Source organism: Micromys minutus, assembly GCF_963924665.1.
Source record: "Micromys minutus genome assembly, chromosome: 33".
NCBI classification, from domain to species: Eukaryota; Metazoa; Chordata; class Mammalia; order Rodentia; family Muridae; genus Micromys; species Micromys minutus.
Window position 1 is genome coordinate 13682414 of NC_137968.1, and position 25943 is coordinate 13708356.

Here is a 25943-nt window from a genome sequence, read left to right on the forward strand (position 1 = left end):
CTTTGTGGGGTTATTCCATTCAACATGTTCTCCAGCCTACCTCATTTAATGCGAAAAAAGAATCATATATAAATTAACTCATGATAACCAACTGAAATACTTTTGAGAAAAAAATAAACGCAGTTCCAGAGAACAAAACAGTTCAAGGCATCCTCGTTCACTGAGGTTGAAGGGCTGTAATATGTATTTAATTATTTCACATTTCACTGACGAGTGAGTTTTATGGGGCCTAGGCATGCTTTGAATTTACTTTGTAGCCAAAACACCAACTTCCAGATCCTCCTTTCCCCTCTCTTTCCCTCTTCCACATGATAAAGTGTGTAACTAAATTTTATCCAGTAAGTTTAAAAGCTTAATATACTATTATCCATTAACAAATCCTATGTTAACATATCACAAGCTGTAACAGGAATCTCAGAAGACATTATAGTTACTTTTGAAGAAATAATGAATTAATAAATCTTGAGCTTTTTTCTGAGACAGTTAAACTGATTTCGCCTGTTACCTTCATTTTGTTCGCATCAGACACACACTCTTTAGTTTTCATGAAACTGCCAATATTGTTCAGGTGGCATTCTTGCTCCCACATGTCTTAGCTTTAGTAGCCTATTGGAATATTCTAGATTGAACTTTATTTCTTATACTTATTCTACATACTGTTTTATATGTCCCAAATGTCCGTTTCTTTTCTTCTTAGTGGAAGAAAATACACACTTGTTTTCTGAATTCATTGGCACTTTATATTAAACATCTGTGCTATGTGTCTGTTTAGCCTGGAGTTACCCAGAATATTCCCTGTCTTCTGTACAAAGAAATATAAGGCTATATAAAGCCAAAACATTTCCAGTGGTATTTAAAAATATCTAATGGATTCACAGCTAGATTTTTACAAAAGCTGCAGGTCTTAAATAAGCAATTGTGAAAAGCTTCTCAATCAGACTCTAGACTGCTTTAGAAACCATTACCAGGCCCAGTAAACACCACACTATACCGCCTTCTAGTATAAATTACTTCCTCATTGCTTCCAAGCTTCCAAGCACATTCTACCACAAAGTTGTAAAAATATGAATTATTTCTTCAAATAGATAGCCTGTCTGGTAATTATGAAATATAAATTATTTTGAAAGTACCAACAGCAGGGTTAAAAAGGTTAATCAGTACTCTACCTAAAGGTTAAGGTAAAAAATATTTGAATAAAGCTATAATAAAAATACTTTTGATGTGGTTCTGATTCATCATAAGAGAAACACTGAACAACCATAATTTGATTAGTTTTGATGTTCTACAAGAAAATAATATATTGCATTGAAAAAGGAATTCGTGTTGAGTTTTTTCACTGATTTATTTATTTGACATCTCAATTGGCATCCTTTCTTCCCAGTCCCCTCCCCGCACACATTCCCAAACCACATCCCCTTCTCCTCTGACAAGGGGGAGTCTTCATGGAGATACCAAAAACCCTGCCCCAACAAGTCACTGCAGGAGTAATCACAACCTCTTCCACTGAGGCCAGAAAAGGCAGTGCAGTTAGACAAACAGGAACCGGAGGCACACGGGAAGGCAACAGATTCAGGTACAGACCCTTCTCCCCACACTAGTTGTTCAGGAGTTCCAAGCTATACTATCTGTTACATGTGTGCTAGGGGCCTGGGTCCAACCCAGTGATGCTTTTTGGTTGGTGGTTCAGCCTCTGGGAAGCCCTATTGAGGTTCAAAATTTTGAGAAATTGTGGGTTTTCTAAGACATGACAACAGACTTTATCACTCATAATATATGTACTGCATAGGTGAAACGAAGGGGAAATTTAAGTAATAAGTTAATGTTTGTTATCACGTTTTTCTCTGCTGAATACCATAATCTCCTGAATTTTAGCGACTATTAATCAAATGAATTACAATTAATTCCACTTTGTAAAATTTACGTGTCCTGAACTTAAAGTCTCTGATAAAAGTCCAGCAGTTTGGGACAATTTTTAATCTCAATGATACTGGGTTCTTATAATGTGTGTGTGTGTGTGTGTGTGTGTGTGTGTGTGTGTGTTCGTGCACATGTACATCCAATATTAATTAGTGAAAATTAAAGAAGACATGTATTTGAAAGAAATTGAGGGACATACGAGAGTGTTTGGTAGGTGAAAAGTGAAGGGGAAAATGTTATAATTATATATAATCTCAAAACTAAAAAATAATAATAAGTCCCATAAACTGATGAACAAATTTTACTAACTACTCTTTTGTTAATACGTTCCCTTTCTCGTTAAATGAGTATTTGATCACATTTGCTTTCTCAACACTGTAAGTGGCCTAATTAAGATCTGGGTACACATGAAGCTAGGGAGAGTTCTGTGAAGTAACCACCTTCCCCAAGCCATCTAGGCTGGCTACACTGAAGTTTGAAAAGTCTTGGGTCTACCAGCAGTGGCTCCTGAGATGCTAAAAGAACTCTATAAAACGTACCTGTAATTATTTATTCTTCTAAAATTATAACAATTTGGACAACATGGCTTGGAAAGTTTTTTTTTTCACATATTCCAGCTACTGAATATTAATACTATCTATAAAGCTGTCACTTTTTTCCAAATTATATTGATCAATTTCTATGTACATAGAGTGAGAAATTATGCTGATAAATTGCATTTGCATATAACATTTACATTTCATGAATGATTATGCAAATTTAAAATGGTCTAACCTTCTAAATTGAGAATACCTGTATTGTTAAGAATTGTTTTCCAATCTAAATATATCTATCTGCTAGTCTCTGTTTCCTGCTGTTGGGAGATACTGGCTCATGAAGCTACATTTGAGATACAGCTATCTGTTATCATAAACCTTCATGTAATGTAGGATAGGGCCAGAAATGTAAAGAAGAATAAGTAAAACAGCCAGAGGAAAGAGAGAACATTGTTCTTAAAACAGCCATGAATATACTCATTATGCTTGATGTATAAACTTAATGTAAAATTCTAAAGATAAGCAGTAGCCCTAAGAATAATAGGAAATCTACGAGTAAAGAAGACCTCTAAGTGTTATGCTGAATATAAACACCCCACATGTCTACACACTTTGCTTCTTCAAGGCAAATTTGTTGTTCCATTTTTAATTTATTTGTCCTTAATTAAAAAGCCTTGCTTTGAGATTTGGTTCTGTTCATTCAAGTGTCTACAAACAATGATTCCTTTAATCTTCTCCATGTCCCTGTGAGGTATATTCTATAGTCTCAATTTTTAGTTGATGCATCAGACAGGAAAAAATTAATTAGAATAAATGGGGTATATTATACAGGTACTGACTGACAGAAAAACTTTACACACATATATAGTCTTGCATTTTATTCCACACAGATTTATTTTTCCACCTACTAAGGTTTATCATTAACAGTCTTCCATTGTTGTTACAAGATTCTTCTGCCTTTCTCTACATTTCCAATTATACCATATTTCAAAAGTTTTTCTCTTAACATGATATAAGTTGTTCAAAAATTTCAAGTTAATAGTCTTTTAAACTATGAATACTCGAATCCTGTCAAAACCCTTGATAAGATAAGGGAGGATCTTATTTTACACTGTGCCTTCTGTATTTTCACCTTATCCAGTATAAAAAGCTTAGCTAATTTCATTCAATTCATAAATATGTCTCAGTCTCATGTATGTGTATATATGTGTGTATATGTCTCCTCCTAGGGATTAAATCACCAACCAATAAGCACACATGGAGAGACCCATGGCTCCAGGTGCATATACAGTAGAGGATGGCATTGTCTGGAATCAATGGGAGGGGAGGCCTATGGTCCAATGAAGGCACATTCTACCAGTGTAGGGTAATGCCAGGTAGCTGAGGTAGAGAGGGTGATTGGAGGAAGGAGCACCTTCATGGAAGAAAGTGGAGGAGGAGGGGCGAATGGTAGTGGCGGAAAAGGGGAAATCATTTGAAATGTAAATACAACGAGTATTCAATAAAAAGTCATTCAAAAAGCAAGAAAGAAAAGAGAAATGATGTAACACACTTCAGGTAATGGGTTTCATGGCCTTAATCATTCACATCCTGACTTGTTCGAAATCCTAAAGTAAAATGAAGGTGTCTGTCATGCATTTTTTAAAAATATTCTCTGTAAGATGAAATAAATAAGCCTCTGAAAAGAAGCAGTGGTCTGGAAAGAGCAACAAACATCTCTCTATACGAATAAAACAGTTAAGCACATTTTATGGCTGTACCCCAACTTATCTTTCTTTTGGCACTTATTTCTCTTGCTACAGCAGCTGTAATGCGATTTTCCCTTTTGTACTGATGCTCCACATATCTGAACCTCGTGCTAGTAATAACTGCCGTGCTTATTTCTTCCTTCCACACCTCTACGGCCCTTGCCTTGGGCTTGGAGTCACTATTTACTTGGGAAGAAACAGTATATTGCAAGACTCAAAATGTGAAAAAAAAAATCAAAGTTTTTGTGCTCCTGGGAAGATGAGGTTAGAATCCTTTGGCACATAAGAAAACAAATCACAGATACTTCTAAAAGTCTTGCCAAGGTTTTCTTTCTTGCAGGGTTGAAAGGCAAGAGTATGAGCGACAGCTACCAGGACATTATCATTCGGGGGACACAGTTGTCTAGGTGATATTATGCAGCGAAATAGAGGAGGTGGAAGATAAATTGTCACTGAATGGGTTTTCATGCCCACTGACGGTGTAATTTAGTTTAATAGTAGTGACAGTCCAGCTTGAACCTGCTGACAGATGGCTGCTGGCAAAGATACGGTTGAGACTTTCTGTCAAGATACCAGCTTTCATGTTAACAGGACAACTTTTTCTTAAAGAACATTTCAAAGGATGATGAAAATAAAGAAAAATGATATTTAACACTCACATTGTATAAAGCATATCTAAGCACTCCCGGTAGGACAGACGCTGGCTGAGGGAGATAGCGTAACATTGTAGGGGCGAGTGACTCCAAGAAAGAACTTGCTTTAGAAATGAGTTTTTAGTTAGTGTTTGCTGAGGTTTTGTGTGTCTATGGGTACTCAGAGAAAAGGGCACAGTTGCCAGATTAAGTGTAACTGAGAAATAGCATCACCTCCAGCACTTAAATAGAAAATAGAAAATGGGGTAGGTTCCATAGGCCATGACCGAGATATGCACTTTGTAAATTCTTGATAGCTCTATTGGGGTCTTGACTAACCTTCATTAGTTTGAAGGTGATTATTAAACAATACCCGTAAGAATTGTCTTTTAAGCTTTACTATGCATCCTGGGATGTTAAGGTGCCTACATTTGTTACACTCACTTTATAGAAGCTAGAATGTATTCAGTGGAGCTTATATAATATCTCAATCTAGCATTGATTCATATATGGGAGGTATTATTATGTAACAAATGGGGACGATCAACTCAAAACCTTTCAGGGAAACGGTTAGTACAGCTTATTGGACAAGGACAAATTCTGATATCAAACTGTTTCTTTCCTATGGTATAAAGCTTTGGGAATTAGTAAAGAGGAATAGAAAACTACTGGTTATTTAGCAATAATGAGGAACTTGAGAGATTAAGAAAGTGAGTGGTGCACTGGAAGAAAGGTCATTTATATATAGGATGTTTTCCTTTAAAACTGTTTGTTCTGTGAACACACAAAATGTCTCCTATTGACCAGAGAGGTTAGTAAATAACTGTTCTCAAACCTCGTTTATTGTTTGGGAATTCTGCTGTGTGTGCTGTGTTTTCCTCAAATTTAGATACAATAAAAATAATCTTCTCATCTTCTTCCACATCATACACAGTTCTCCATGGCTTCAGTAGTAACAATGTATTCATTCAAAATGTCCTCAGACAATATGCAATGATATGATGGTTATTGAATTCTGACTCTTTCTATTAGGTAATTTTCAATTAAGTTTTCTTTTTTCTTTCTTTCTTTTTTCTTTTTTGTCAGTCCACCTTCCCTTTCAGTCTTTCCAGTTTTAATAACCCATTTTTGTTCTTTTTAAAAATTTTATTGGATATTCTCTATATTTACATTATATATGTTATATGCTCCCCCCAACTCCCCTCTCTCCCCCTCCCTCAACTTGCTTCCATGAAGGTGCTCCCTTTATCAATCACCCTCTCCACCTCAGTGCCTTGGCTGGTTGATGATGTTCTTCTTTCCATGAGGATGCAAACCTTTCAGTCCTTTCTCTAGCTCTTTCATTGGGGTCCCTGTGTTCAGTCTGATATTTAGCTGCAAGTATCCTCATCTGTATCTGTATGACTCTGGGGAGTCTCTGAGGAGATATCCATGTCTGGTTCCTGCCAGTAACACTTCTTGGCATCAGCAATAGTGCTTGGGTGTGGTGGCTGCATATGGGGTGGGTCCCTAGGTGAGGCAGTCTCTGTAGATCTTCTCTTCAATCCCTGCTCCTCTTTGTGACCTTGTATTTCCTTCTTTTAAGAAATACTGAGGCATCTGCATTCTGAACTTTCTTCTTTTTGAGCTTCATATGTTCTGTGGATGGTTTCTTTAGTATGCCAAGCTTTTTTTCTTTTTTTCTTTTTTTACAGGTGGAGAGGTTAGTATCCACCTATAAGTGAGTGCATACCATGAGTGTTCTTTTGTGACTGGGTTATCTCACTCAGGATGATAGCTTCAAGTTCCATCCATTTGCATAGAAATTTTATGAACTCATTATTAATGGCTGAATAGTACTCCGTTGTGTATATGTACTACAATTTTTGTATTCATTCCTCTGTCAAAGGACATCTGGGTTCTTTCCAGCTACTAGCTATTATAAATAAGGCTGCTATGAACATTGTTGAGCATGTATCTTTGTTAGATATTGGAACTACTTTTGAGTATATGCCCAAGAGTGGTATAACTTGTTCCTCAGGTAGGACTAAGTCCAATTTTCTGAGGAATCGCCAGACTGATTTCCAGAGTGGTTGTTCCAGTTTACAATCCCACCAACAGTGGAGGAGTGTGCCTCTTTCTCCACATCCTTGCCAGCATCTGCTGTCACCTGAGTTTTTGATCTTAGCCATTCTGACTGGTGTGAGGTGGAATCTTAGGCTGGTTTTGATTTGCATTTCCCTGATGACTATGGATGCTGAGCATTTCTTTAGGTGCTTCTCAGCCATTCAATATTCCTCCATTGAGAAGTCTCTGTATAGCTCTGTACCCCATTATTTTAAAGTTTTCAATAAATCTCTGCAACTGGGGTCCCATACAGTGTTGCATATTCGTTATTCTGTAAATAGGAGCACACAGCATGTTGTGCCTCGATGTGCCAGAGTGCTATTAAAATGTTCACGGGAGCACCAGACTCATATAAAATCGGAAGTACTTGCTACATATCCCTTTAGCTAAGTCTCTTATCTAAAGATGTATGCCTATTTTAAGGATTCTTTGTAGCCTTAAAAAATGATGATCCTTCATCTTTCATCATTTGTAAAATGACTCTAACTTCTAATTTCTAACACTGAACAGAATATATGCTGAATAGTGCTTAAATCATTCCATTTATAGTTTAGTTTTGTAAAATATTATACTATAAACTTGGGATGCATGTAGAATGTCTTGCCACAAATGAATAACTAGCTCATGAAATTTTATCATCACTGTGAGAGTTAAAGAAGGTGCAGTAGGTGATACAGACGCTGAATTCTTTTGCAGAATAACAGCTTGCAAGGTAAAAATCTTTAAAAAGGTGTATAATCTTAAATATTTATTCTAATAAATAGCCTATTTCAAAAATCAAGTGCACAATTTCACATGACATTAAGTCCATTTTTTTCTTGAAAACAGCTATTCTTTAGAGAAGCTAGAAAATCCACCCTCAAACATAACCATAAAGTATGTTACATTCCATAATACAATATGATATTTTCTCCAAATAGTTCAACTCATAGCTTTATGTTTGTAATATTCTTGAGAGTAAGAGGTGAAATCTATTTATCCTCCTCAAATCTAGGCAGTGTGTCTAATTCCCTTGAATGAAAGAGTCATAAATGTAATGTAAGTCAATTCCTTTGCCTGGCTCATGATAAGACAAGTAGTTTAGCTTCGAGTTAGAAGCCTAGGCTTCCAATGAGGGAAGCTTGACCACTTGTCAAGAAAGCAGTAGGTGACAACAACCACTATTACACCTGTGCAAGATGAAGCCTACAAAATGTGATGTACAACATTTCTAGTGTTGCAGATGCGGTTGATGACCCAAGTCAATGGCATTCTCATGGTTGTTTATGGACAGCACTTTAGAGCAAGAAAATCCACTCCGCTGAGCATATATAAAATTTTTACACAACTCTACATGTCACTGTTTATGTATTCATAGTAACGTTGATATAATAATCAAATTAAATTATTTCCCCTTTACTTCCTTCAAAGCATTCTATTGGCCTTCCTTGTTCTCTTTAAATGAATGGAGTCTCTTATCATTAATTTTATTTATTCATGTGTGTGTCTATGTGTGTGTGTGTGTGTGTGTGTGTGTGTGTGTGTGTATGCATGCATTTCGGAATACATGTACACATACACACACATATATATTTGTTCACTATTACTTGTCTGTATAATGTTACTTGTGTGTATTTTTTCAAGGCTCGCCATATGGTGTTAGATAACTAATTGATGTGACTGTGACATTTACTGAGGAAGATTATTTCTCTTGCTCTCAGGCTTCCTTACTTGCCTGTATTTCTTTGTCTAGTGCTGAAGCTTCTATGGGTGGGAGTATTATAAGCTCTAGAGAGCATAGGGTTTGCTATGTGGGTGAGATTTTCTCTTGTAGGGATGTCAGAAGCTATACCCATAAAATTGTAGCAACATGACTGCCTAAGTATGGGATTATTTTAGTTCAGTAAGGTTTGGGTATCTTCCCTACCAAACCCTTGATAACTGAAGCAGAGCAGAAGCAAAACGCAAAACAAATCAATAAAACCTTGAACCTAAATAATAGTTTTGCAAATCTGATTACTTAACAGAGATATTTCAATAAAGCCATATTCATTGGGATTTTGAATTTATGACTATATCTTTGTAAATTAGAAAGAGTTCTGTTCAGAAAACAATTACTGATGAAACGTAAAGAGGTATCTCAAATTCAATAAAATACAAAATCTGACCAGATATCATATATTAAATCAAATTATCTAAATCTTTCCATGTTTTTACTACCTAATAGAAAGATAGAAATTTTTTGGACTCTCCTGATGTCTCCTACTCATTGGTTGTTTATGTCCTTTATTCATTTCTGACATTTAACACGCAGATGGAACATGTTCACGATTTACATTTTTCTATATATTTCAGATAGGACAAGAATAAGTGTCTGCAGCATTATATGGATTTCTTGATTTCATATATCTTATGTTTCTATCCAGAAGCCATGGCATTTCTCTCTTTCATGTGCAGACTCCTTCATACTGAAGCCACATGCCTTCACAAAATGTCCCTATTCCTTATTGCCTTCCTCTCTTTAGATTAAAATTTTGGCTATTTTTAAAATAGAAAAGTGATTTGGGTTCCATTTGACTTACATTTTTCTGTACAAAAGTTCCACCCATTTGCTCTCCCTTTAAATTGTACTGGAGCTAGGGAAATAAACACGTTGGAGTACTCACACACTCCATTAGTGTGCAGCCTGCGTGCTGAAGGCGAGCTTTTAGTTCCATATCCCAGGTGCAGCTTGGAGACCAGAATGCTAGAAAACGTAGTGTTTCTTGTGTGAGTGAGTCAATCGTAGAGGAGAGGGAAAATGAATTCGGGAGAGTACATCACACAGTTTGAACTACAGGAAGTTCTTGGCAAATATTATTATTGTGGTTCTACCCTAACATTCTGTAAGTAAATTTTTTTAAAAAGCTTACGAAAGTGAAGATAAAGTCAAATTTTTAAATTAATAAAAGTGAGGCAAGGACAGAAGATTATTTTAGTGATGAAAGAAGCTATTCTTTACCTACTTAATAAATACAGAAACTATTTCACACTGTTCATTTGTAGAAAGTAGAATTAATGATTACTTATAATTTGATTGTGATAGCTCTAGAAGTGATTTAAGACACACCAAATAGCATGAAAACAAATTAAGCTTATTGACTAAACTGAAGCCTATCATTTAAATTAAGCAATATTTCGTACAATCATACAATTGAATTTATCATCAACATAAAAGAAATCGGCAGCTGTGAAGTGTTATTTAAAAACCAGACATTATACAAAGTATTCTGTAGGAATTATCTATTTTAATTGTAAGCAAAACATAAGATTATCATCTTTTTTCTACAAATGGAATTTTAAAATTATTCAGGATAACATGGGTAATATCTAATATAGTCATTGTCATGTTTTAGGTTTAATATCCTGCATTTTTGTTGACAACAAAAATGGAAAGCAGAAAATAATTCTAAAAATCCTGAAGATGAGTCTTGGTTTCGTTTTCCTTTCACTGTTTGACTAAAGCAGTTTCAAAGAGAAAGGACTTATTCCAGCTAAAAGTTCCAGGTTACACAGTATCATAGAGAAGAAGTCAAGGCAGCAAGCTGTTGAAAAAGTTCTCACATAGGGTGGGGAAAGGGGACAAAATCAGGTATGAGAGGAAACAGGGATGATATACAGAGGGTAAGGAATTTGAACTGAGGTGGGTAGCAATAGGGGATGCGGAAATGGGCATAGCCATTAGAAAGGTCCAAATGCCAGTAAAGCAAGAGTCTCTCAGGACACCACTGGGACTAACTGAAATTAACCAAGATTAACTGAAAGCCCAACAAAGGAGACAGAGAACCTGTAGAAACCATATCCAGAAGTTTGGCAAGCTTCAAGTTAGGTGATGGGACCACCCATTCTTCTCTAAAGTTTAACTCAGAATTCTTCCTTCTAAGGGAAATACAGTGACAATGAGTGGAGCAGAGACTGAAGGAAAGGCCATCCAAAGACTGCCCCACCTGGGGATCTATTTCATATGCTGCCACCAGACCCAGTCACTATTGATGATGCCAAGAAGTGCTTGCTGACAGGAACCTCATATGGATGTAACCTGAGAGGATCTGCCAGAACCTTATTGATACAGATGAGGATGCTTGCAGCTAATCATCAGATCCGACTGAGCAAGAACTCCAATGGAGGAGTTTGAAAAAAGACTGAGGAATTTCCAACCCTATAAGAAGGACAAAGATATGAACCAACCAGAATCCCCCCCCCAGAGCTCCCAGGCACTTAACCACCAACCAGAGTACACATGGAGGGACCCATGGCTCCAGTAATATGTACCAGAGGATGGAATTGTCTGGCATCTATAGGAGGAGAAGCCCTTGGTCCTTTGAGGGGTCGTTTCCCTAGTGTAGGGTAATGCCAGGGTGGTGAGGTGGGAGTGGGTGGGTAGGAAAGGGAACATTCTCATAGAAACAGGGGAGAGGGTATGGAAAAAGGGGGAACCAATAAAGGGGATAACATTTGATATGTAAATACAATAAGAAAAGAAAAAAAAAGTACTCATGTGACTTTCACACAGAAAACAGAGCCATGGATGCATGGGTGCCATTGTTCTACTTGTCTTCTCTACTCTGCACAGCCCAGAATCCATTTCTACTTTATAGTGCCACCCACAGTGGGCACGTATTCCTATCCTACAGAAATTTCATAAGCCCTTTCCAAGGTGAGTCCAGATTTTGTCAGTTTCACAACATTAGCTATCACAATATTTTTTGAAGACAAACATTACTTCTCAAACTTGTATAATGGCTTTTATTATGTTTTGATGTGTTTATTATATTACTTTATTCATATTCCAAATTTTGGCCCCCTGCTCAGTCCCCATTGCTGGAGTTCTTCATCCCATTCTCCCACCCCTTTGTCACTGAGAGAATTCTCTCCCCTCCCACCCACTCCTCCATGTAACCCAGCATCTCTCTTCCCTGTGCCATCAAGTTTCTACAAAATATGTTTATCCTCTCACACTAGTCCAGACATGGCAGTATTCTGGTACATACATGCAGTGAGGGGTATGGGTCACAGACCAGCCTATGCATGCTCTTTGGTTGGTTGCCTAAGTCTCTGGGAGCTCTGGTAGGGGAGGAATGAGAGGGGAGTGGTTTAAGTTACTTGATGCTGTTGTTCTTCCTCTGGGTTCCCCTCCCCTTCAGCTCCATCCGTCCTTTCTATCTTAGTCAAGGTTTCTATTCCTACATAAACATCATGACCAAGAAGCAAGATGGGGAGAAAGAGGTTTATTCAGCTTATATTTCCATATTGCTGTTCATCACCAGAGGGACTCAAGCAGGTCGGGAACCAGGAGCTGATGCAGAGGCCATGGAGGGATGTTACTTACTGAGTTGCTTCCCATGGCTAGCTCAGCTTTCTTTCTTATAGAATCCACGTCTACCAGCCCAGGAATGGCACCAACCACAATGGGCTGGGCACACTCCCTTTGATCACTAGCTTAAAAAATGCCTTACAGCTGGATCTCATGGAGGCATTTTCTCAATGGTGGCTCCTTTCCCTGTGATAACTCCAGCTTTTGTAAAGTTGACACAAAACCAGCCAGTACAATTGTCTTTTTGTCAACTTGACACACAAACAAATCAATATTAAGCTTCAACCCTTACTTTCCTGTTCATCCCCAAAATCTAGATAACCTTAAGAGTCCCAAAGCTTTTTCCAATTCTTACATTTTAAAATTGTAATACCTTTAAAATATTCAATCTCTTTTTCAAAGTCAAGGTCTTTTTACAATTCAAAGTCTCTAAACTGTGGGCTCCACTTCTTCCTTCAGGAGGGAAAGATATCAGGGCACAGTCACAATCCAAGCAAAATTGATCTCTAACCATCCAGTGTTTGGGAATCTACTTAAGAACTACTGGGCTCCTCCAAGGACTTAGGTCACTTGTCCAGCTCTGTCCTTTGTAGCACACACTTTGTCTTCTAGGCTACAGCTTCCTGTTCTTCACTGCCACTGCTGTTCTTGGTGGTCATCTTATGGTACTGGTATCTCCTAAACATTACGGTCAATCCTGCGGCACTAACTGTCACTGAAGATGCACCTTCACCAATGGCCTTTCATGGCCTCTCACAGTGCTGAGCCTCAGCTTTTCATGACCCCTTCATTCCTTCAAAACCAGTACCACCTGGGTGATTCTTAAACATTACTAAGTCTAGCTACAGCACAAGGCACAACCTTGGCTATCTCTGTAACATATCCTCTCTGTGCTCTCAGAAAACAGTTCCCAGAAGATTTCACCTCAGTGATGCTGGTCTCTTCTTAATTACCACCAGTTTCTTCGCTCCAGCTGACCAGCATCAATAGTCCCAGTAATGCAAAGGTTTTGCTTTAGTAGTTCTGGTATCTTGTTAGTCACAGCTGATTCTTTAGCCCCATCTAACCCAAACCACAGAATCTTCACAAACAAAACAGCAACAGCCCTGATCAAAGAGTCTTTAATCTTCCCTCTGAAATTTCACAAGCCAGGCCTCTATCTTCTGTACTGTACTCAACATTATCTTTCAAGCTACTACTAAACATCCCACAGAGCTCTTACTATGTGAATTGTTCTTCTAGCTCAAAGTTCTAAAGTCTTTCCCCGGTCCTCCCCAAAACATGGTCAGGTTGTCACAAGAATACCCCACTCCTGGTACCAATTTGTCTTAGTCAAATTTTCTATTCCTGCACAAACATCATGACCAAGAAGTTAGTTTGGGAGGAAGAGGTTTATTCAGCTTACACTTCCATTTCTCTGTTCATCACCAGAGGAAGTCAGGACTGGAATTCAAGCAGGTCAGGAAGCAGGAGCTGATGCAGAGGCCATGGAGGAATGTTACTGGCTTGCTTTCCATGGCTTGTTCATCTTTCTTTCTTATAGAACCCAGATATACTGGCCTAGAGATGACACCATACACAATGGGCTGGGCCCTCTCCCTTAATCAATAGTTGAGAAAATGCCTTATAGCTGGATCTCATGGAGGCATTTTTTCAACTGAGGCTCCTTTCTCTGTGACAACTCCAGCTTGTGTCAAGTTGACACAAAACCAGCCAGTACACTTTCCTAACTTTTTCATAGGGATTCCAAAGCTCCTTGCAATGATTGGCTATATCTGTGTCTGTCTCAGTCAGCTGCTGGTAGAGCCTCTCAGAGGACAGCCATGCTAGGCTCTTGTCTACAAAGACGACAAGGCATCAGTAATAGTGACAGGGTCTGGTGTATGTGAGCCAGATGGATCCCAAGTTGTACAGGTTACTGGCTGACCTTTCCTTCAGACTACACTGCATTTGTGTCCCTGCATTTGTTTAAATAGGAACAATTCCCAGTCAAAAAATGTGAAGATGACAGGGTGTACCCATATCTTTACTGGGGGTCCTGAGCAAGGTAAACCCGGCTCAAAACAAATGGTATTTACTCAATGATACGTGCATTTTAGCCAAAACATACAGAATGACCACGATACAAATCACAGACCTAATGAAGTTTAACAAGAAGATGCTTCAATCCCACTTAGAAGAGAGAACCAAATAATCATGGGAGGCACAGGGAGGGAGGTATCTGGGTAAGAGAAGAGATGGAGAGCAGATCAGGAAAAGAGGTCAGGATCTAGTATGGGAGGAGACAGGAGAGAAGCCTAGAGAGTGAGGAAAATGAATGGAAATATACTGCTGCCTAGGGGGTCAGGGGCTCTAGAAGATCCCGAAAACCTGGGATGTGAGAGGCTTGCAGAACTCAATGAGAATGACCTTTGCTGAAATGCCCAAAACTGGAGAGATTAAACAGTGCTTCAATGTTATTATTGAAGCAACCACAAACCTATTTTCCTGTGTGTTGAATTTATTTACAATTCCCATGAGTGTGCCACTTTCAAACTCATTACTGAGAAACAATGTTTCTATTTAATATAAATGTATCCTACTTACTGCTTCCTGGTTACTGTTTACCATTATACAGAGGCCTCTTTGAGTTGTACATATAGTCTTAAAAGTTTAATTCACATAGGAAATTAGTGTACAGATCTTCAGAAGTATTATTACACATCATATGAACCCTAGGTTTAAGAATTAATGCCGACTTATAAGTTGGAAAAGCTATATGAAAGGTCAAGTTAAGATAATCAGAAACTGGAAATACTCTTTCACAAACCAAATAACACCTAGCATCTTCAGGAAACAAATATTATAGAGGATGAGACAGAGTGTTTTAAAAAGTCAAATTAGTGACTGGAATCGGAAAAATCAGAAGGTAAAATGCTGGTAGGAATCTGCGTTTAACAGTTTTCTCTACATTTTGAAGGATTCCTTTCTGAAAGAAGACTAAGAAAGTTAACAATATCCACTGAAAGTTTAGTGAATAAACAGCTCACAAGTAGAAACTTAAATAAACATGAGGCCTGGCCCCCAAGGCTTAAGTAGCAACTGTTGCTAAGAAGAAATTATTTCCCCAGCTGAGCTGTCAGTCAGGTATTACTAGGGATGCATCTTTTTAGAGTTGTGAAGTATTCTGGCTGAGCCTTGGGTTGCAGCGTGTGCCTTTGAGTAATCTATGCTTTTATGAGCAGCCCCTTACCCTTACACGAGCGAGTAATCCTTATAAATTCACTGGTTCTCTAGGTTGGTCTTGAGTGGAATCCATTCCATTCCCGTGGTTGGTGCCCTATCTGAGTGGACTTTATTGACATCAAAGGCAATGTTACTCATCAAAAAGAAACAGAATTATGCATATGTACAAAGACAACTTTCTTTTTTGTTTTGTTTTTGTTTTTGGGTTTCTTGTTTGTTGGGTTTTTGTTTGTTTGTTTTGTTTTTTGGGTTTTGTTTTGTTTTGTTTTGTTTTTGAGAGAGAGTGTTTAGCCCTGACTGTGCTGAAACTGACTTTGTAGACCAGGCTGGTCCTGAATTCAGATATGCTTGCCTCTCTCCCCCAATGGTAGAAATAAGGTGTGTGCTGCTGCCACAACTGGACTTCTAATCATAGCAGTGATTGTAGGAAGGCTTTCTTATGAGGAAATTTGAAAGGTTTCACATTCTGATAGACTAGGTGTGGAAAGGGAAGACAAATCAGACATCATAGCTCTGGAAGAAGTTGGTGTTGGGTGTAAAAGTAGAACCGAGTGTTGATTGTGGAGGGAAAATGAAGAAATGTTGCCTGAAAAAGAGACACTTGCATATATGAATCAAAGTAGTCTACAAATAATTTTGAAACATTTTTGCATATGAATGTGGGGAACAAGAAGCTGTAGGGAGGATACTGGATAAAAGATTTTTGTACTAAATTCTCTTCTAACAAGACCAATTTGTAGTTGAGCTGTTTATATCCCTGTGACTATAAAGAGGAATAATTATACACAACACTGAAACACTAAATTATTCAATTGCTTCAAATTTGTTAACCTCACATTCTTTTTCCCCATGCGCCTGATTTAGGCCAGTCCTCTGCATCAAGACATTTTTAGATTTGTTTGAAATCTGGCATTATTTTATTCAAAGTGAGTTTATTCAAAACAACTTTCACTTTATTCTCAGCAATTTTCTTTTCATTTTTGCCTGTTGTTTATAATGACCTTACAGGTGTCTTGTTAAAGGGACCTCATAATTTACATAAGATCATCAGTGTTGCATACTTAGTAAGAAGGACATTTTCCCTGGGCCACTTAATGACTTGTCCTATAAATAATATTTCAAGAGTGTTTGGTTATTCTATTGGAAAGATCATTACCTATAGTATATCTTTCAAAGATTGCTTTATCTATTTTCTCCTTGTCTTAATGACTTTCTACTTTACTATTTTAAGCTTTTCATTGACACTTTCCTCTTTTTTAAAAATTAAGCAACTTTATTTTTAAAAACAGAGACAAATATACAGATTTTAAATGGGTTTTTGCATAAAACTATATGAATATAATTTGTCAGTACTTGATGTTTTTAAAGGATTGATAGTATGCATTGAATTCTTACTAATTACAATGAGAATAAAGTACATATGAAACAAAACGTAACATGGAAATAGTCAAAGTTTTCTTGGTGTGTGAAGATTAAACATAATGATTTTTAAACCTTCCTCTTATCTCCTGAGTTTCTTACATGGCATTTCCTTTCTAGCAAATGGTACTTTGGTATCACTATAAAATTTTGAACACAGACACTGATGTTGTTTTAATGAACATAGTCTAATTAATGAAATTAATATATAGATATTTTCCTATAGAGAATGCCATGAAATAAAATTTACTATGGCCAAAAGAAAAGACTGCCTCATTGACTTTGCTTCTTTTACATAATTCTTTCATTTCCAGAGGGTAAAATTATTTCAACAGTATACTTTAAAAAGATTTTGACCTGAGTTGGAGGATCAAGCACATGAAATTCAAAAAATATATATATAAATTGATTTGTAGAAAAATAGGAGGAATTTATTTACTCTGAGTGCACTTGTTTTTAGCTTTAAAGTGTAAAGGCACACATAAAGAAGGCTAAAAAGTTCAGTCACCTTTCTGAAAAACGATGAAAAATGAGTTCCAGGATGATAGACCCAAAACCCCAATGCTGCCAATGAAATCTATTCATGGCCAATCAAGTACCTTTTAAGATGTCATGATAATCATGTGTACCCTATATAAGTCCTCATATATACATTAAATCATTTTCAAACATTCTGGCTTCCTAATGCAAGGTAATACTATGTAAATAATTGTTTAGAGGGGAAAAAAGTAAAAAAAAAAAAAAAAATGTACACAATCAATGCAGAGCAAATTCTTTTCCCAAATATTTTAAACTCACATTTTCAAGACACATATGTATTCAGAACAGAGACTTGAATAGGGAGCTGTTTTGCTAGAAGCCATACTGAAGCATGAAAAGTTTACCTAAGACCATGCTATGAGAGGTTCTTGTTAACAGAGTTTTATTTTTCTTTGTGTTTGCATGTCTTATATATATGGGAATTCCCAAGCTTCCCCAAAGAAGCCAGAAGGAAGCCTTAGATTTCACAGAGTTAGAGGTACAGACAAACACAACCAAATGTGGGAGATGGCAAATAAAATTAAATTTCTGGAACAAGTTGTCCTCGTAAACTTTGAGTCATTTCTCTAGTACAAACATGAACAATTCATGAAATCTCTGAGAGACAATATGAACAAAGAAACTATAACATTTGATTAGATGTAAAATGGAGAATATCCAGATTACTTATGATAAATACATTGGGGTAAAGGATTTATAATTTTAAGTAGTCTGGTTTACATATAGAGAGCTATAATTAACTTTAAAATTGGTTGCTTAATGCAATTTTGTCTATTGCTGTGAAGTAAAGATAATTAAAAAGCAGAGGAGGAAAAGAGTTCATTTGGCTTACATTCCCAGACCGTAGTTCATCAATGGAGAAAATTAGGACAGAAACTCAAACAGGGCTGGGACCTGGAGGCAGGAGTTGTTACAGTCCATGAAGGCATGGTGCTTAGTAGCTTGCGTCACACGGTTTGCACAACCTACTTATAGAACAAAGGACAAGCAGGCCAGGGAATGGCACCACCAACAATGGCCTGGGCTCTCCCCCAGTCAAATCTGAGAAAATGTTTTACAGCTGGATCTCATGGAGGTATTTCCTCAACTGAGGCTCCTTCCTCTCTGTAGCACCAGCTTGACACACAGAGCAGCAATTTACCCTAATGTACTTTGCACACTAAATACTTTAATTGTGTTCATTAATTCATCTACTCACATTGCAAATGGAATAAACAAAAAAAAATTATTGGCAGTTTTTGTGTTTCTTGATTGGTCGGCCTTGTATTAGTGTGTGTGTCTCTGTGTGTGTTGGTGGGAGGGGCAGTATCACATCCACACCTACCATGGCATTTATGTGGCATTTAGAGGAAAATATTAAAGGTCAGTTTTCTGGTAATCAAACTCCGTACTAGATTTCAGAGCCAGCACTTTAGTAGCTGAGATATCTCAATGGTCCCAATTTTCGTACTTGTGAAGTATCAATATAAGGTTGTAATGAATCTAGCTGTGCTGTGTAGTATGCAAGCATGAAAGTGGAAATCATAAAAACATTTTGGATGCTTACTATTAATCTGATAAGATTATAAAAAGATAGAGTGTTTTTATCTGAGTAGTATTAGAACTACTAGAATACACTCACACACACACACACACACACACACACTACAAGAGTATGTTGTAGGTAAGAAACAGATTAGCCTTTGGGAAGTTTCAGGCAACTGCGGTCCCTGTTCCTATAAGTCTGATGTTGCAGAAAAAAGATAGGGAAGTGGTAACAAGCCTTCTTCTGCCTATGGGTGGCACAAAGTAAGTGGAAGCAGAGAATGATCTTTCTGGGCTTTGACTCTGGTACAGCCATTTACGGTAATTCACAGTAAATTATCTTTCTGGGCTCTGACTCTGGTACAGCCATTTACGGTAATTCACAGTAAGTGCTGCAAGCAACGATTTAAGTTGAATTTTAAAGGTTACACACTTGCAAAGGATTGAAAGTCATTAGCCTCATATTCAATATTCTAAACTTAACTACAAATTACTAAACGATCTCTGAGTTAGAGAAAAAGTGGGAAGGAGAAAGTACAGCCAATTTGTTCGTTTGGCAAAATATTCAGAATTGAGATTCAGAAATGTGCAACTTCTAAATACCGAAAGTTGTTTGGGGCCATCTGCGGTATACACTCGTCATTCTATAATAAATTAAATGGTAGGACAATAATTTTACTGAAATATAGGATGATGCAATGGGATAGAGATAGGAAAAACAAAAATAATAGAAATAATGTTTAAACAGTTTGTTGTGAATGATTGTCATTATAATCCAAATATCCGAGGGGATTGCATTCTAAACAGATTTCCATTTATGATAACCCAAGCTCCTGTGGATGCTGTTTTTCACACATACAAGTACAGAAATATATGTATATGTGTATGTGTGTGTGAATATATATATATATATATATATATATATATATATATATATATATATATATATTCACATATGCATATGTATATATGGAAATATGTTAGGCACATAACATGCATGATAAAATAGATTAATAATACTAAAATGTAAAATTCAGAGCTACATACTGTAAGGAATGTCATTGCATTGTGTTGTATGCTTCTCCCTTGTTAAACTGTATCTGCCCTATTCTTGTAATGGCGCAGAATGATAAGATGCCTATATGACATGGTGAAAGCAATAGAGTGATGTAGACTTTAGAGTTGGGTAAGGCAACTATTGACTTTACTTTTTAATCATCCTTATATTTCATTTTATATCATAAGAACATCCTGTCTGCATGTATGCTGTGCGGCACATGCCTGCCACATTGGAGATCCTGGAGCTAGGGTTACAAATGACTAGCCACAGTCATGTTGATGCTGCGGAGTGCCTCCTTGTTGTTTGGATCAGTGGTCTTAGACACTGAGCCAGCTCTCTGGTGCAGTTTTGAGGGAGGTTTATGGAGCCCTGATGGTGTTGGTTTACCCAAAATAACAGACACAATGGAAAGTCATCCAAAAATAATGGAACTTTCTGAACCTGCTGTGGTCCACTCTAATACTTTGTATTTTTAAAAAATTTTTAAAATTAATTAATTAATTAGTTAATTAATTAATATCAAATGCTGCCCCCACTCCTGGTCTCTCCCACACAGCGACATTCCCTCCATGCCTCTTTTCCTTTTCTTCTGATAGAGTGGGGCCTCCCCTGCATATCCCCAGACCCTGGTGCATCCAGTCTCTGCCAGGGTAGGCATATGTTCTTCCACGGAGGCCAGATAAGTTATCCCTGTTGGGGAAAGGGTATCACAGTCATGCTGCATTCAGGCCTCTGTGCTCTTTGCTTGGTGGCTCGGTCTCTGAGAGCTCCAGAGATAAATAGTAGACAGACTCAGGGAGTCTTCTTGAAAAGTAGCTATTCAATCCTAGCCATGCTTTTCTGAGTCCGGATATTTGTTCTCTATCAAATATTTCAAACGATAATACTTATACAACGATTGCTTATTCATGAAAACATATTGCCAGTCACGTGCTTGTTTACATAGATGATTTTGAATGTCCACATGTCAGGAAACTAGAAGAATCCTGGCTTAAAGTTATATACCATGTAATGGGTAGGCCATGTTACTTAGAGTAAACTATGAACATTTATGTGACAACATGTAGAAGACCTGAACATTTGAAGACCAAACAAAGATCTTAGCAGGAATAAGAGCATTTTTGACACATGGGCTAGTTCCAGCCAAAAAGCTATTCAGAAGTAATAGTTGCTGGACAGAAGAGATTCTGTTTTCTTCAATCTAGCTACTCTATCTGTATATCAGTCACACTCCAAGGCTGGCCTCTTTGTTCACATGAAGATGTCCAACATAAACCAGGATTAGTGTTTTGAGTATGTTTTCTCTTTTGTTTTTGCCTTTAAGATAAAAAAAGGCATAAAATTGGGCAGCAGGCTGGCAGGGTTTGAGAAGAGTAGGTATCTAGGAATGCATATGATAAAACCATACTGTATGCAATCATCGATGAATAAAATGAAATTAGCCTAAATATTAGACTTCGATTGTGAAATTTCCTAGTCTGACTAGAAACTAAAGTGTGCCAAACTCAAAGATTAATGCAAAAATAATTCAATGACGAAAATTTAAGGGGTGTTTCACTATAGTAATTTACTTATTAGTAGTAGATGTTCATTTTAAATCTGAAAAAAAAAACACTCATGGAAAAGTTAAATTTCTCAAACCATATGTAACACACTACCTAACTGCAGATTACATGTTAATGAAAACACAACATCTAGTGACTTTTAAGTTCAGTACAAGTCTAATAGTTATATTTTTATTATTATTTTGGCTTGCACAGTATCTGTGCCTCTATGTCAAACTGTAAATATGCACTACTTTTGAATTTGAAGTTAAGTATGGAGCTAATAATAAATGAAAACTAATAACAAAACAGTACGGGATACAACAGACATTTTCAATGCAAAGGAATTTTTAAGTGGACATTAAAATATGAAATTTATGATGTCAATTAAAGAAGGCATTATGACGCATGGGTAACAATATTATCTTAGGTCACAATATTTATGGTGATGGTAATTGAACCCACACATTAATGCATGCCGGGCAAGTGCTCTCCCATTGAGCTGTTTCCTTACCTCATGAGAATATTTTACATAATATCCATTCAATATTGTCTTAATTACTTTTAAATTGCTCGAAGGCATCACGATCAAAGGCAATTACAGAAGGAAGAGTTATTAGCAGGGAGAATGGAAGGAGGCAGACAGACATGTAACCTAAATAGCAGCTGAGAGCTTAGACCTGACCCAAAGGCACAAGTCAAAGAGTAAGGTTCAGTGAATGGTCACATGGTTCACACTCAGTGATTGGTGGATATTAGACCAAAAGCTCAGAAGGACCACAGTGCAACTCACAGACCATATGAAGCTCAAGAAGAAGGAAGACCAAAGTGTGAATGTTTCAGTCCTTCTTAGATAGAGAAACAAAATACTCACAGGAGGTAGAAGGTGGGAGGGACTAGGGAGGAAAAGAGGAGGGGGTAAAAAGGCAGCAGGATCAGGTATGGGAAGAGATGCAGAGGACATATAGAGGGTCAGGAAAGTGAACAGAGGAATGTTGCAATGGGGGATGAGGACTTGTGAGTAGCCAACAAAAATCCCAGATGCCAGGAAAGCAAGGGGCTCTCATATGCATCTTCAATTTTTAACCCAATATTACTGCTGTCCAAAGGAAATATAGGGGAAAGTGTAGAGCAGAAACTGAAGGAAAGGCCATCTAGAGACCACCCCACCTGCGATCAATCCCATATACAGACTTCAAACCCAGACACTGTTATTATAGTCAGACAAATCATGATGCCACATACTTCATTTTAGCATAACCCACTCTTGTAGAAACTAAGACATGCTTGCTGATTGGAGCGTGATGTGGCTGTCTCCTGAGGGACTCTGACAGAGCCTAACAAATGTAGATGCAGATGCTCACAGCCTATTGAACTGAGTATGGGGACCCCAATGAAGGAGATAGGGAAAGGACCGACGGAGCTGAGCGGTTTGCAACCCCATGGCAAGCACAACAGTTGATCTACTTGCCTGTCTTTGTACGGATACCATACAGTTTTTCTCAATATTGTTCTGTAATACAACTTTAGGTTGGGGATCATGATTCAACTAGAAGTGGTTTTATTATTGAGAATAGATTTTTCTCTCCTGTGTTTTTTGTTATTCCAAATTATTTGCAAATTTCTATTTCCAACTCTATGAAGAATTGTGTTGAAATTTTGATCAGGATTGCAATAAATCTATAGATTGCTTTTGGCAAAAAGACCATTTTTACTATATTAATCCTGCCAATTCATGAGCATGGGAGATCTTTCCATCTTCTGAGGTCTTCTTCGATTTCTTTCTTCAGAGCCTTGAAATTATTGTAATAAAAATCTTTAACTTCCTTGGTTAGAGTCACCCCAAGGTATTTTATATTGTTTGTGACAATTGTGAAGGGTATCATCTCTCTAATTTTTTTCTCAGCCGGTTTATCCTTTGAGTAGAAAAAAGCTATGATTTTTTTGAGTTGCTTTTATGCTAACATATTATCTGCAAATAGTGATATTTTGAATTCTTCCTTTCCAATTTGTATCCCTCTGACTTTTATTTGTTGTTGAATTGCTCTGGCTAGAACTTTGGTACAGAGACAGGCAGGTAGATCAATAGAATATAACTGAAGACCCAGAAATGAAGCCATTCACCTATAATTAATGGAACTTTAACAAAGGAGCAAAAACCATCCAGTGGGGGAAAAAAACAGCATTTTCAACAAATGGTGCTTGTTCAACTGGAGGTCAGTATGTAGAAAAATGCAAATCAATCTATTCTTATCATCTTTTACAAAGCTCAAGTACAAGAGGATCAAAAACTTTCACATAAAACCGGATACACTGAAGTTAACAGTAGAGAAAGTAGAAAGAGCTTAGAACACATAGGCATGGGAGAAATTCTCCTGAACAGAACACTAATGTCTTATACTCTAAAATAAAGAGTCGACAAATGGGACCTCATAAAATTGCAAAGCTTCTGTAAGGCAAAGGACACAGTCATTAGGGCAAACAGCAACCAACAGTTTGGGAAAAGATCTTTACCAATCCTCCATCCTATAGAAGGCTAATATCCAATATATACAAGAAACTCAAAAGTTAGACTCCAGAGAATCAAATAACACTATGTCTCCCCAAAAAATGGGGTACAGCGTTAAACAAAGAATTCTCAACTGACGAATATGAAATGACTGAGAAGCACCTAAATAAATGTTCAACCTCCTTAGTACTAAGGAAATGCAAATCAAAACTACCCTAAGATTCCACCTCACACTAGTCCAAATGGCTAAGATAAAAAACTCAGGTGACATTATTTTCTACTTACTAGACAATTTCCACTAACAGCTTCCAATCTTGACTGAACTGGCCAAAACTGTCCCTGCTCCTAAGAAGGGTTCTAAGAAGGCTGTCGCCAAGGTGCAAAAGAAAGGTGGCAAAATGCGCAAGCGCAGCCCCAACTCCATCTATGTGTACACAGTGCTGAAGCAGGAGCATCGGGACACCGGCATCTTGTCCAAGGCCATGGGCATCACGAACTCATTTGTCAATGACATCTTCGAGCACATTGCCAACGAAGCTTCTCGCCTGGCGCGCATTACAACAAGCGGTCTACAATCACATCGTGGGAGATCCAGACGGTTTTCCTCCCTCTGCCGTGAGAATGGCTAAGCACCCGGGGTTGGGGGCACCAAGGTGGTCACCAAGTACACCAGCGTCAAGAAGAGGACCCTCTGGATAAGGTGCTCACTGGCCCTTTTGGTCTTTAAAAGCTCTTGCAGTCACTCGCTCAAATCAGGAGAGAGCTTTGACCACTTGAATTAGTTTCTAGTTCCTATTCCAAAGTCACTTTAAGGGTCTTGGAAAAGACCCTAGAACTTCAGATGTTCTGAGCCTTTGTGGTTTTGGGTTTTCCTGTGGGGATCTGGTTTGCAGTTAAACCATATTTAGTTTCTTGGAGTACTTTTTGACTAGGATAATAATTGGGGTGGGTCTCTGGGCCCAGCTTCCTTGCTCTAGCCTGTTGTGTCCGGGTGCCTTTTGCTTGTCGACCTAAAGTGAGGTGGTTTCCTTACCTTGGCGATTAGAGGGCTCCAGGATACAGCTCAGTCTGTGTCAATGAATGCCTTCCACAACTGAAACCGCTCTGTCCAGGACACCAGCGGTTATGGGTCCTTAGGGGAGTGTCCCTCTAACTTACTGATGTATAAACAGGAATGTTCCGCGTTGCTGCGTATTTCTTAGAAGTCTGTTGTGGTTCTCTATCAGGCTTCAGAATCCCTGTTAATGGATTGTTTTGTTCTATTTTTGTTTGTTTGTTTTCCATTTAATACATTGTCTTCACCGCTGCAGCGCCAGTTTACCTCAAGCATATTGTCCCTCTTCTCTCTGGGCCCGTGAGGCGAACTGTCTAATCCACACACTCAGGAAATAGCTTTTTCCTGCCTGGTGGGTCTCCACAAGAAGTTGTCTGAAGTTCCCTTTGCTTTCTTCTTTACACTGTTGCTGGTCCAGCCGGCCTGAAGTTTTTATACCCACCGATGTCTTACCCACAGGAGATGCTACTTTTTAAAATTACTTATTGAATTAATTTTTATACTACTGCTTCATTTGAGTTACTCATTAAATTAAATTTTATATCAAGGCTAGGGTGTCCGTCTGATGTATGTGGAGACACATTGGAACGGAAATGTTTTGAAGATTTCTTTTCCAAATATGTCGTTAGTCATATTATAGTTACTGTGGTGGGTGTTCTTGGCTGCCAACTCAAACAACCGGGTACACCTGTGAGAGATTTACCTTTTTCTTAATTTCGTAATTTGAAGTGAGAAGAACCACTTTTAATCTGGATCTTTTGAGGTGGAGAAAACCACCTTTCATCGGGGGCTACACC

The 25943-nt window shown here is 37.7% G+C and overlaps 1 protein-coding gene and 1 pseudogene across 4 annotated transcripts in view; one reads left to right on the forward strand and one right to left on the reverse strand.

Moving 5' to 3' along the window:
• Positions 1–25943, reverse strand: part of CSMD3 (CUB and Sushi multiple domains 3) — a gene marked incomplete at both ends in the record, with an annotated part of 1162760 nt that overhangs the window by 1041173 nt on the left and 95644 nt on the right. The gene's annotated exons all lie outside the window — the stretch shown is intronic.
• On the forward strand, positions 18383–24874 carry LOC308414193 (histone H2B type 2-E-like; annotated as a pseudogene). The gene is made up of 2 exons: positions 18383–18409; positions 24398–24874. The product of its transcript is annotated as a histone H2B type 2-E-like (transcript).